Source organism: Ostrea edulis, chromosome 2, assembly GCF_947568905.1.
Source record: "Ostrea edulis chromosome 2, xbOstEdul1.1, whole genome shotgun sequence".
Lineage (NCBI taxonomy): Eukaryota > Metazoa > Mollusca > Bivalvia > Ostreida > Ostreidae > Ostrea > Ostrea edulis.
The window spans coordinates 63,583,406-63,596,544 of NC_079165.1; the positions used below are offsets into that span (position 1 = coordinate 63,583,406).

Here is a 13,139-nt window from a genome sequence, read left to right on the forward strand (position 1 = left end):
ACATAGCTCATACCGTCATTCACAGGCCAATAGTCACAATCGTACGGAAGCCGATAGGTGCCAGTGTGGTTAGGGTCGGTGTAATGTCCGGGTGGGTGTAATGTCCGGGTGGGTGTGAACGTAGTCCGGGGCGGTAAGGATCCGGGTTAGAATAGGTCCTTAGTAAAGAAGCGACTAAATGCAAATCGGTCCTATGGTACGTATATAAGTGAAAGTGCTTGCATTCAAATGACTTTTATTTATTCTTCAGGGTGTAAAAGTAGTCCAGAAGATTTAATATAGAAAACACATTCCCAGGTAGCACAAAACGTTTTCATAACATTGTACTCCTGTTGTAAGGATGTTATCGGAAAACATTACTAACAAAACATGTTTATAATGTTATAATAACATTTTTTTTTTCAGTTGTAAAAACGCTATAAGCAAACGTTTTTGACCAATGTTTTAAAATCATTTTGTCGTCGTTTTAAAAACATTATAAAAACATTATTGAAAATGTTAGGATCATCTTTCTTTTAAACATTTGAAAATACGTTTTCAAAACGTTTTAATAATGATTTTAAAAACATACTTAATATACTATGTTTTTCAAAAAGTGACCCAAATCAAAGTAGTGTTTTAAATATATTCTTTTGAAAATGATTTTTTTTTTTAAATTACATAATATTAAAATGTTGCCAGCCAACACAAATATAACATTGCCTTACAATGTTGATAAAACATATTTAAAACGTTACAGAAATACATATAACTTTAAAAAACTATTCGTACTTCAACTTAATTTGATTTATTTAATTGATATAACACTTTAAAAAAAAAATGTTTAACAAGACTCAACTGCAGTATATTGAATTATGATAATCATTTTGTAAGTTAAGGACAATGATTTCATGCTTCTAAATTACCGAAAGTCATCTTACGTACATCAGTTTTAAAACATCTTTGATACAAAAAAAGAGTAAAGGTCTATTTTTAACTTAACAATATTTTAAACAATGGAATTCATTTCATTTGCTTGTGGGCATGCATGCTCTGCTCTGGGAATTAAATTCCCCCTTTCAATGTGTTTACGGAGAGTTATAATGGAATGACACAGCGGGATACTATGGCCAAGACTCATACAGCCGATCCTATAGTTATGCAATTTTCTCGCGATTTGATATGCTGTGTAGGTCAAAGTTTTGGAAAACCCAAGCCATTCTTGTTACACAGAGTCTGCGAGCTGGTGAACAGTCGGTTAAAGTGAGTATAATTTTGTAGTTAATATTAATTTCTCCTTAGATGAGAGTGCAAAGAAGAAACTGGTATAAGGAATTAAATTGCTTATGTGTATATCTATAAAGGGTACTGATTTAAGTATGATTAATTTAATAATTCGTCTTTTCATCCGTAAAATCCATATACATGTACTATACATTCATATTGTACTATAATTAAAACATGACATTCGTTTTAGATAAATGCCATGGCCTCTCTGCAGGGTGGAAGGAGAGATTAGCAGAGCTGTGATGAGATCTGTAATGACTAACAACTGCATGAGCCAGTTTAGTGGCACTAGACAGAAAGGGAAAATAGCCTTTATTGGAACACCCCTGTACAAAATCATTCTTTGTAAGTTTAAACAATACAAATTTGGTATATTAAATAAAAAATGATAATAAACTAAAACATATAAGTACATCACTTTTGTCCTCATGATTTCATTTCAGTATATGTAGTACATGTCATTTTGATTGATGTTGTAATTCAACTGTTTTAAACACATGCATTGATTTAATATATAATTTTTACAATGAATTCCATTTCACATTTTTATAGCTGCTGCACGAAAAGCATCAAAGAAAACTGTTTCGTTTGCGACAATCAAACGAGAAGTTTTAGACGTCCTCAGATTCGCCCCATACCTTCCTTAATTGAGGAACTAAATTATGCTAAGGTATATATGAAGTTTGTCATCAGAAAAATACAGTAAAACATTGTTAAACCTTATGCTGGTCTGTTTATACAACTCTGTAGCATAGCACTTGTTTCTTGTCTTCATCAGCTGTGTGAATACACATAGTACATGCAGTTGTCCGCATAAATGAGTAATAATTTTGTAAATTTATGTTTCATGTTCAAATCTTTCTTTTTCAGAAAAAAGGGGGAAAGAAGTCGATACAAATAGATGAATTTCCATCAGATTCGGAATAATTAATATTATATGGACTGATTTTTCCAAAAATACAAATTTTATTTGCAAAGAAGACTTTTGTTTATTTTATTTTATTACGGTTCAGGTTTTTAAACATATTCACAGTATATAAAAACATTGGTGAAAGGGTTTGAAAACATTTATCAAAATTGTTGGAAGAATGTATCTTGTAAAATTGAATTATCTTGTAAAATTGAATTTTAAATGCTCTCAAATGGTTTCTATAAATGTTCTTAAAACGTTTCTTATAAATGTTTTCAAATGGTTTCTATAAATGTTCTTAAAACGTTTCTTCTAAATGTTCTCAAATGGTTTCTTAGAAATGTTCTCAAAACGTTTCTTCTAAATGTTATGAAAACGTTTCTTAGGAATGTTTACAAAACATTGCAGTACAATGTTTTCAAAATATGTTATGCCAACGTTTAAAAAACCATACAAATCACGTTATAACAACGTTTTAGAAAATGTTTTCATAACATTTTCACAATGTTTTTACAACGTTTTAATAACGTTGTTGTGCTACCTGGGTTTCCGGGGATTTTTTCTCGCCTTGTTAATAATTAAAATGAAGTTTTTAATGTGTTTTATTTTGCTGTTGATTTTGCTTAGATAATGTTTGATATCATAACAAAAGGATTTACTAAATACTCAACATGTCCTTCGTTTTATGGGACATCGTCTAGTCTAAAAATAAAACCGGAACAAGGTGACAGTTTGAACCCGAATAGCTAGGTAAATGTTTTGAAGTGCACGCTTTAATAGTAAGCAAAGTTATTTATAACTGATATATAAAGTATTATAATTCACAATAAATATAAATTATGAGCATTGAAATTGAATGGTCAAATTATATAACGTTATTGGATTGAGTGTCGAAGTTTGGCCCCACTAATATTGAAAATAAAATAAAATATATGAGCAAAGTGCTTGTTGATTTTCAAGTTATTTTATTGAACGTAAACTGCTCATAAACCAACAACTCATCATTACAGTTTTCTAATACGATGGCACAATTTTTCCATTGCAAAATTGTTTACACAGATTTACTGCAAAGGGTTCATACATATTTCTAAAATAAAGATTTAGCAAAATTATATCAAATAATAAGTCTTAAAAGATTATGGCTCTTTAAATGGGTGATCTCCATGTAGCAAGAACTGGACAACATGTAATTTAATTATAGATGATACTTTACATGTAACTTACGGCTAACAACCCCCATGTAATACTAATCTTACTGATCCTTGGAACACGATATTATATATGAATTACATTACATTTTTAAACTTCTATGAAATACATTAACATTACTATTAGATTAAATGTGAGTTTGTAACGAAGTGATATATCAATATTTTATAAATATTGATAATAAATACCAGTCCTTACCTGAATGCGGATTTAATATTTTCATCTCATTCCGGTTCTTTTATCAATATCTCAATTATTTCAATAGAACAGAACGATAACACGTATTGGCAGTCTTTGTCATGGCTTTACTTAATAAAAACATATTTCCAATTCAACGACAATGTTCATATCAATACAAACCATCAGTATGTATATCATATACACTCTGTAATGAAATGCATGATCTACAACGACTTTTGGATAGTAATGTTGTAGCATCAATAGTCCATGCATGTTTGAGTCAATCAATCAATAATTCACTCAATATTTTCAATCAATCAATCAATCAATATTTTCAATCAATCAATCAATCAATATTTCAATCCACCAATGTGTCAATCAATCAATAATTCATTCAATATTTTCAATCAATCAATCAATATTTCAATCCACCAATGTGTCAATCAATCAATATATCAATCAATAATTCATTCAATATTTTCAATCAATCAATCAATCAATATTTCAATCCACCAATGTGTCAATCAATCAATATTTTCAATCAATCAATATTTCAATCCACCAATGTGTCAATCAATCAATATATCAATCAATCATTCAATGTCAATAAGCCCAATTATTGGCCACGGACCTGGACTGAAACAAAATCTGTGGCAGGCTTGGCAAAATTCGGCGCGTTTAAGAAATGTTAACATACATGAAGACATCCGCCACAAGCGGGCAAAATTTTGCTCGAGCCATGACAGGGAGACTGGTTACCAAATAGCAGTTAGGTTAAGGAAATATTCTAGCGTTTCTTTGGACAATGCTGAGCAATCCATCCCAGATACTGTTTAAAAACATAACCTGAGCAATATCAGACAATGCATACTGTGTCTGTGAAATTTGGAAGAGCATTGTTGAAGACCTAGGTATTTTATGTATTCGGCATTGTGTGATGTTACGAATGGAGCTAAAGATTTGATAATACTCGTACGTGCGTTGTCTGTTGCAATATTGAGAACGTATGTGTATAGTAACGCCTGGGAAGGATCTGGGATGATATGAACCGAGTTTGTGGAAGAAGTTTGTAAATAGGCATCCTGGCAATAGTTAATTTCAGAAATTTTTGCAATCTAGCCAATGGCGTTGTACCAATACGGGCCCCCTCCCCAATTAATTAATATAACATCAGGCTTGCCCCTTTGTGCAACAATAGGCTCCACCTCCTTCCACACCATACCACTCTTACCACACTAAAAAGATGTGCTGTAGTAAATCCATATACGGCGGGCAGGATAATGAATAATGGAAGAGGCAATAATCCAGACAGTAGTATTGAATTAGGACGCACAATATTGCAGGTATACTTAAAATTTGAATTTTTAGGCTCTGATATAGGCATTAAATGATTCGTATTTCCATCTGCCTCTAGCCTCAATTTCGTGTTGGGGATCTAGACCGATGAATTCAATAGGCCTGTGCAATAATGATGCAAGTTGATATTTTGTGAGCGGTTTGGCATTAAGGTGGCAGTAAAATGGGCCACGTGATTGGTCTAATGGATAAAAAATTGTGCATGTGCTTGAACGTGAGTTGAGTGAAATGTGCAACATAGAACCCCTATTGCATTGATGTTTTGCGCCAGTTATAAACAACGAAATATGTACATCGCCTATCGATACGTGATTTTCCAATAGTGTAGGAGCGGCATGACTAGCAACAACCCGCAACAATGCAAAAATTGCCAACTGAAATGCGGTGGGAAACGTGGCGGCTTCGTATGAACTTGAACAAACTATTGGTAGGATAGATATACGAAGAGTGATAGGGAAACGGGCATGCTTTACTAGGTTCAGCCTATGGAATCCCTGTACGATTGAGCTTACTATGAAGGTTTTGTGTTGTCAATACCGCCCTCTAACTGAATTTTATAACTAATGCACCTAGCCGTTGAAAACGATACTTAGGTGGTACTTAAGAAAGCAATATAGTTGATACACTGGTGAACTGGTGGGGGCCAACATAGCTGGAATTCATATTTGGTACGAAAGTTTGAAGAGAGTTTATGCCCATTTAATTGATAAGTTGATGCTGTGTGGTTTAAGGCATGGGCCTTTAAAGTGATGATCGCAACATTTGAGGTCAATGAATCCATAATTCACTGAATATTTTGAATCAAACAATGAATGTTTAAATGCCCCAGTGTGTATGTAGCAATGTGTCTGTGGTTTTTGACTGATTTGAAGGGTTACCTGGTAGGAAACCTAGGATTGCATTAACCCTTACCAAAATGTAAAGTTTGCTGCAAATTTGCCGCAAGTTTGCTGCAAGTTTGCGGCAAACAAATCAGTGTGCCAGAGCTGTTTGCCAGAAGTGTGCAGCTAATGCCGCTAGCGGCATACAGTGTGCCACTAGCAGCACACAGTGTGCCACTAGTGGCACAGTGTGCCAGAAGTGCACCGCAACTTTTCCTAAACGATACAGTGTGCCAGAAGTGCACCACAACTTTTTCTTTGGTATTCAGAATCAAAACTGTGTGCCAGAAGTGCACCACAACTTTTTCTTTGGTATTCAGAATCAAAACTGTGTGCCAGAAGTGCACCACAACTTTTTCTTTGGTATTCAGAATCAAAACTGTGTGCCAGAAGTGCACCACAACTTTTTCTTTGGTATTAATCGCATGCCAGAAGTTCACAACTTTTTTCTTAAAATTTTAGAACTGAAACAGCAAGGGCACCAAAGTTCACGACTTTTCTTGAATATTTAGAATAAAAGAGCCATTTCAATATATCCATCACAACATTTTCTATAATAGAACATATATGCAACATTTCTCGCACCCCTTCCATCCATCTTCTTGTCTTAATAGGAATTAGCGGTCATTTTGTCACCAAATATTGAATTCAATGAAAGTTGCCCTATAATAGTTATTATATATTAAAGTAATAATTATATACACTTGTATTTAATTATTTCCAACACCTTTTAACCTCTTGAAAATGATTATGTGATTTTGGTGATTGAATATTATTGTCTTGCAAGACAGTATAATTATTCTCTAGTTACCTTTGCATGCTGTCAGCAAAATGTAAATGCTGTTTTTGTTTTTATTTGAGAAATGATTTGATTTGGGTGCAGTGAATACTTCTTCCGTATATATTTCTTTACATTAAAAGCGGTTATCTAACGTAGTTTTATTAGGGTTAATTCTCTTGTTTTTGTACATAATAAGAAATAAATGTTTTTATTAGTCATCAATATGTATTTCAATATCATCGAGAGATTTTGAGGAAAAAAAAGAAAATGGTTGTCATCACTTTCACAGCTAATGCCCCTTTAAAATAAGATGTAAGTGCACATGCAGTGCAGGTATCTGAATTTTAATCTAATTAGAAAAAAAAGTGAAGAAAAAATATCTATATCTACATAAATGGAGAGAGAGAGAGAGAGAGAGAGAGAGAGAGAGAGAGAGAGAGTTCTTTTCTTTTCTTTATTTACATGTATATCTGTTGATTACAATTCAGATACTGGGTTTATGAGTTGAAATTAATCAAATGAGAGTGGTAAAAATTCACCTTTATATCGTATAATTTACATATCAGGATTTTATCCAGGTACGTTATTCTGGTTTGTGGAATGCTAATTGATACTAAGTTAGAATAATCTAAGCTGTATACCAAAGTAGGTCTTCATGGGGTTTTACGGCTCTATGCATCGCAAATAGAGATCGGGTTCAATGCGTCGGGTGTGGGATTCACTCAATATTATATGCTGAGCGCGAAAGTTGATATCAACAGACGCCATGATGTGATACCGGTAAACATCTTGAACATGAATCGAGAACAGGAGTTGATGCAGATATTCTGAGGAGAATCTTCCAATCATTGAGTAAGTGATTTACTGTGTATCTTATAAACTCTCTAATATATTGTTCAAAACGAAACTGACCATCGCTCATTGTATGTTGTTGCGTCAAATCTTGCAAGTCAGTGTTTACGTTTATAAATTTACATGCTTCATTCAATTCTTTGAAATTATGTGGAATTTATTTTTTTTAAATTTCCTTTGTATGAGATTAGACTCCTAGTTGCATTATCGTAGCCATCGCGGATATTTTTTCTTTTCTTATACATTTGGACAGTACCATATAGGCACTTTAAAAAAATGGAGAGGGAGGGGGAAAAGGTCGAAAAACAAACAAATAATTAGGCCTATTTCCGTAATAATTATGCTATTTTTTGTTTACTTTCTACTCGGGTTATATTTGCAAAACTGAATAGTTTATTCAGTAAATGGTGTTTTTTAATGAATGGTTGATTATTATTTTTATTCAAATGCTTATATGATTTGAACCCAGATGTCCAGTTAGAAAAGTTAAACTGCATTATGATCAGGGATGTGACCTCCAGAATCTCAATTTTGTCACTCCCATCAATGCATATATACGTTATTAAAATGGATTGAAGATCTTGTCTTGGCAATAAAGTTAATTTGTACGTAAAGTCTGGTCAGCATGATATTAACAGTTGTACATCAAATATTGCATTTCTTAGCCCAATGGGCTATAACGCAACATTGATTATTTCTCGGCTTTGAAAATCGGTGGCCCCAGGTGTCGGGCGACGGTAATTACATGTACACACCCCTGAATGATTCCTCCTATGTAATAGACGCCTTGCAAACTTGTATATAGGACGGCCAATGGTATCTCGTAATTATTTACAGTTTTATATCTTTTCAGAATATATTTCATGATAGTCGTGAAGATACAGAAGTTGTGATGGTGTGTTGATAGGCTGTCTTCAACTTGCCATATCTGAGAGTTCCAACATGCAGGCCTGGATTAATGTGTATAAATCACTAATGAAGTTACTTAGTGTTATTTGGTTTTTAAAAAAGAATGACATTTCAATTTATACACACTTGCCAAGTGAATCTGATGAGACTGCTACATGTATTTGTGAGTAAAGGCACTCTTGTCTTAACCGAAAAACTATTTACAGTTTATCACAACAAATGGATGGGACAGTAGAGTTGTTGCGGACAATATGTGATTGTGATGACCAAGTACTGAACAAGTGGAAGATTAGAAGAAGGTCCAGAATTCAATCATGTTTTTGATTCTAAGGCACAGACAGCATGGAGATAGTCCTATTATTCTCCCATTCATCTATGATGGAGAAACTTGTGTAAATGTTTACAGTGTTCTCCCTAATAAGTGCTCACAAGTCTGTATTAATTTATCAGAATATAAAGTACTGACTTTAAAATTCATGTAGATTGTCTCCAGATTTTTCTGAGGAAAAGTGCATAGTTTACATGTGTGAATTTTGAATATATTTCATTCTTGTCTGCAAATGTTGCCGAAACCTGTTATTGATGCACAATGCACATAGTCATGTTATGCAAATGATAGACCTCCTTTTTATTTACATGTCCTTAAGATCATGTCAACTCCTTTGTCTTAATTGTATATACAATTCTAGCATTTATAGCATCATTTGTATAGCACTTGCTAGTTTAATAAGGATTTTATTTTTTAAAAACTTTCATTTGACATGATTGATCTAAATCGGCCAAAATTCACAAATCTATTTAAATCACAACCTGACCTTAGGCCAGAAAAGTGCCACAGTGGGTTGATATTTTTCTCTTGGATCTTGAAAGAAATTCTTTATGCAGCAGTTTCCAAATAAAATGTACTCTCATGGCCAGGGTGGGACTTCACCGAGAACTTTTTAACATTGCACAATGCAATATTTGTGGATTAGAAGCTGTTGCAGTTTCTTTAAGTTTTCTCTCACATCTTGTTATAATTATATTTTATATTTTTGGTCGGGTTGCACAATGTGCAAACAGTTTATAAAATAATGAATGACTGGTGGGCAAGCGACAATAGCGTCCCTGTAATAGTACCTACTTTGTGTAATCAACTCCTTTCACACCTCTCACTTGATGTTCCTCAAACTTTGTACAGTTGTTAGAGATACATTGAAGATGTGCGTGTACCTTTTTGAAAGTGATCAGACATTTTTTGAAAAATTTACTTGTAGTTAAACTTCGTCATTTTTTAAGCATTTCTTTAATCGACAGTACCTATTTTGTGTAATCAACTCCTCGTATACCTCTAATTTGACATTCCTTAAACTGTGTACAGTTGTTATGAACACATTGAAGATGTGCATGCGTCTTTTTGAAAATGATTAGACTTTTTTTTTTTTAAATTACGTGTAGTTGAACTTGGTCATTTTTTATGCATTTCTTGAATAGATGGTACCTATTTTGTGTGATCAACTCATGCACATCTAAATTGATATTCCTCAAACTTTGTACAGTATTTATGGACACATTGAAGATGTGCATGTGTCTTTTTGAAAGTGATCAGACTTTTTTCAAAAAAATTACATTTAGTTGAACTTTGTCATTTTTTTAAAGCATTTCCTGAATAGATGGTACCTATTTTTTGTAATTAACTCCTCTTACAGCATTTATTTGACATTCTTCAGACCTTGAACAGCTGTTATGGAAGCATTGGAAATGTGCATGTGTCTTTTCGGAAGTGATCAGGCATTCTTTGAAAAATTTACATGTGCATGGTGAAGTTGAACTTAGTTATTTTTTAAGCATGGTACTTTATGTAACCAACTCAGCTTTTACTTAACATTTTCCAGACCCTGTACATTATAGATGTTATAAAAACATTGAAGATACATGTTAACATTTTAAAAATGCTTCTCTTTTTTTTCTTTTTTTTTTTTTGGTTGAAAAATTCTACCTTTAATTTGTCATTTTTCCAGTATGTTTCTACTGTTGTTCCTATGATAGATAACATATTTTACAAGAACCTGGTCATTTCTGTTTTTGAATCTCTCTTTTTTTAATTAGTATTTTTGAATATATGTTAATTACTTGATATGTCATTGTTCTTGAAATTATATTAATTAAATTATTATTGTGTTTTTGTTTTGTAATATGACAGTTTATATAGGATCCCTTAATTTCGAGCAAACAGTGTCAGAAGTGTGCCGCAAGTTTGCTGCAAACTGTGTGCCAGAAGTGTGCAGCAAGAGTGTGCCGCAAGTTTGCCGCAAACTGTGTGCCAGACGAAAAATTTGCATATGAAAAGTATACTTGCGGCAAATATGCCGCACACTGTGTACCAGAAGTGTGCAGCAAGTGTGTGCCGCAAGTTTGCTGCAAACTGTGTGCCAGAGGAAAAATTTGCATACGAAAAGTATACTTGCGGCAAATATGCCGCACACTGTGCCAGAAGTGTGCAGCAAGTGTGTGCTGCAACTGTGCCACAAACTGTGTGCCAGAGGAAAAATTTGCATACGAAAAGTGTACTTGCGGCAAATGTGCCGCAACTAGTTGCGGCAAACTTGCCGCAAATGCGCTGCAAATTTGCAGCAACTGTGTGCCAGAGGGCTTATATTTTGGTAAGGGATATATACATGAGCCATAACCCAGCATCAATGGAACCAAAGGAGGTTGAGGGATTTTGTTGTTGTTGGACTGAACACCTATCGTACTCGAGCCGGTTAGAACTAGTTACGATCATGTGCTATGCGAATGGCATGAATATATTTTTTAGATGCCCTGGATGTCAGAAGGGTGTCTAGCTAAATATATACTTGCGAATATCAAAAATCCATCTATGGAGTTATGAATCGTGGGAATTTTGTTATGTTTGATGATGGGTTCGAGAATTAATTGACCTTGTATGATTGAAAATTTGTGTGTATCATGGTTGTTGTGTGATTGTGAATTGAAGAGTTAAGATAAATTGACATAATGCTTTGCCCAAATTTTATCTTTGATGGCTTGAGAAATGTGAGCCCCAAGTTCATCAGTAATGCTTGTAATAACAAGATGCGTTTGTAAAACATACATGTATATGCCCCCATGGTGCAAAATTGAAAACGGGTATACATGTGCCTAATTTGATTGATAGTAGTATCACCAATTCGAAATAGAGCAGACAATATCTTCCAATGTCAGGAGTGGATTGACCAAGTGATCAAATATCAATGGGGGTCATCTACTTCTTATGCTGTACCAGATTTGGTGTCAGTAAAGCGAATAATTCTTAAAATTAGGAAACAATTAAACATTGACCACGTGACCTCAAAATCAATAGGGGTCATCTTCTCCTTAAGATGTACCACATTTGATGTCTGTCAAGCAAAGAGTTCTCAAGATATTGATTGGACAATATATTTCTATGTCCAGTTTGACCATGTGACCTCAAAATCAATAGGGTTATCTACTCTTTGGGATGTACCAGTGTACTAAGTTTGATGTCTGTCAAGCAAAGGATTCTCAAGATATTGAGCAGACTAGGTATTCCTATGTCCAGAGAAGATTGACCCTTGAACAGAAAAACAATAGGGGTCCTCGTCAACTCATAACCAAGTTAACAACTCCCATATGAAATATCATTACGATGAAGTAATTGGTGATATTGAGCGGGCAACACATAGTCTGCCAACCATCAGGTGCAAACTAATATATGCCCCTCTTCCTTGAAAGGAGGGGGGGGGGGGGGCGCATAATAATTATATTATAATAAATAACCATTAAGCACTGCACACAATAACATTGATACAGCGTGTTATTAAAGTAGTAAATGGAAATTACCATAGCATTAAGGCAGGTAATATCAAAACAATGCTAGCAAAACATCAATAATATGAAATAAAATTACGAAAATTATAAACATGCTGTGCGTTAAGAAAGGGGATTTTCACCTGTTATGAAGGGTGTCGCCGGTGGGTGTGTGCACGTGGGTGCGGTGGTTTCCGCGATTAGACTGGGAGGCTAACTTTGTGATTAAATGATAGCTGTGTCCTGTATGCCCATCTGATTCTCCTCTTGGGGTTGACTTGATGTCGGACGGGGCTGAATCCGGGTTGTAATTGCAGGGGTCAGATTCTGTGTGGGCAATGACCGAAGAGCTGGATGTTGTGCCGGTCAAGCGTAAGGCGATTTAGATGGTCGCTTGGTACGTCGCAACATTTTCGCAGTTTAGATATGTTTTTACTATAACCAAATATAAGGTGAATCAGTCGAGGACGGGGTGATGGTGTTGAATTGAAATTCCAGATCTGTTCAATTTGGATTTTCGTTGACATGCAACTCGAAAAGGACCGACAAATAGCGCTTGCGCACTATATATACCCAGGGATTAGAAAGAGGGAAAGTGTCATAATAGGTATTTGGGGGGATAGTGTCAAAACCGCGCAATTCAATTGATTGCAAGAATTATGTTTCTTTGCCTGAACAACAAATACTTGTTCTGTTCATATCAATAACAGGACTTAACTCATAGTGAGTTAAGTCGGATTAACTACGATGTCCCGAGGGAAAAAGGGATAAAAAAGCGTTTACTATATTAATCAGTGTAATCATATGAAATAACCAGGAAAGGGGGTGTCTTAGAATTATCTACAGGGCACATTACTAAAGATTATATGTGTTTTATACATAAACGAGGCGAAAACAAAAACCGGAAATGCGTATTCTTCGTAAAAATTTCAGGAACTACTTTTATACCCTAGAGAAGAAATAACAGCCATTTATTAGACAATTA

General features: G+C 34.3%; 1 protein-coding gene and 1 long non-coding RNA gene across 4 annotated transcripts in view; one reads left to right on the forward strand and one right to left on the reverse strand.

The window, feature by feature from the left end:
- The window catches only part of LOC130052251 (heat shock 70 kDa protein 12A-like), a 58,925-nt gene that overhangs the window by 35,272 nt on the left and 10,514 nt on the right, over positions 1–13,139 (reverse strand). Inside the window, exon 1 of one of the 3 annotated variants that reach the window (XM_056156683.1) lies at positions 14–373. The exons of the other annotated variants lie outside the window; for them this stretch is intronic. The gene's annotated coding sequence lies outside the window, so the exon portion shown is untranslated. Of the gene's footprint in view, positions 1–13; positions 374–13,139 lie in introns of those variants that run through there. 3 annotated transcript variants of the gene reach the window in all.
- On the forward strand, positions 7,256–12,969 carry LOC125668306 (uncharacterized). Its single transcript, XR_008800610.1, has 3 exons — positions 7,256–7,435; positions 8,289–8,397; positions 8,551–12,969. It is a non-coding gene; the product is annotated as an uncharacterized LOC125668306 (long non-coding RNA).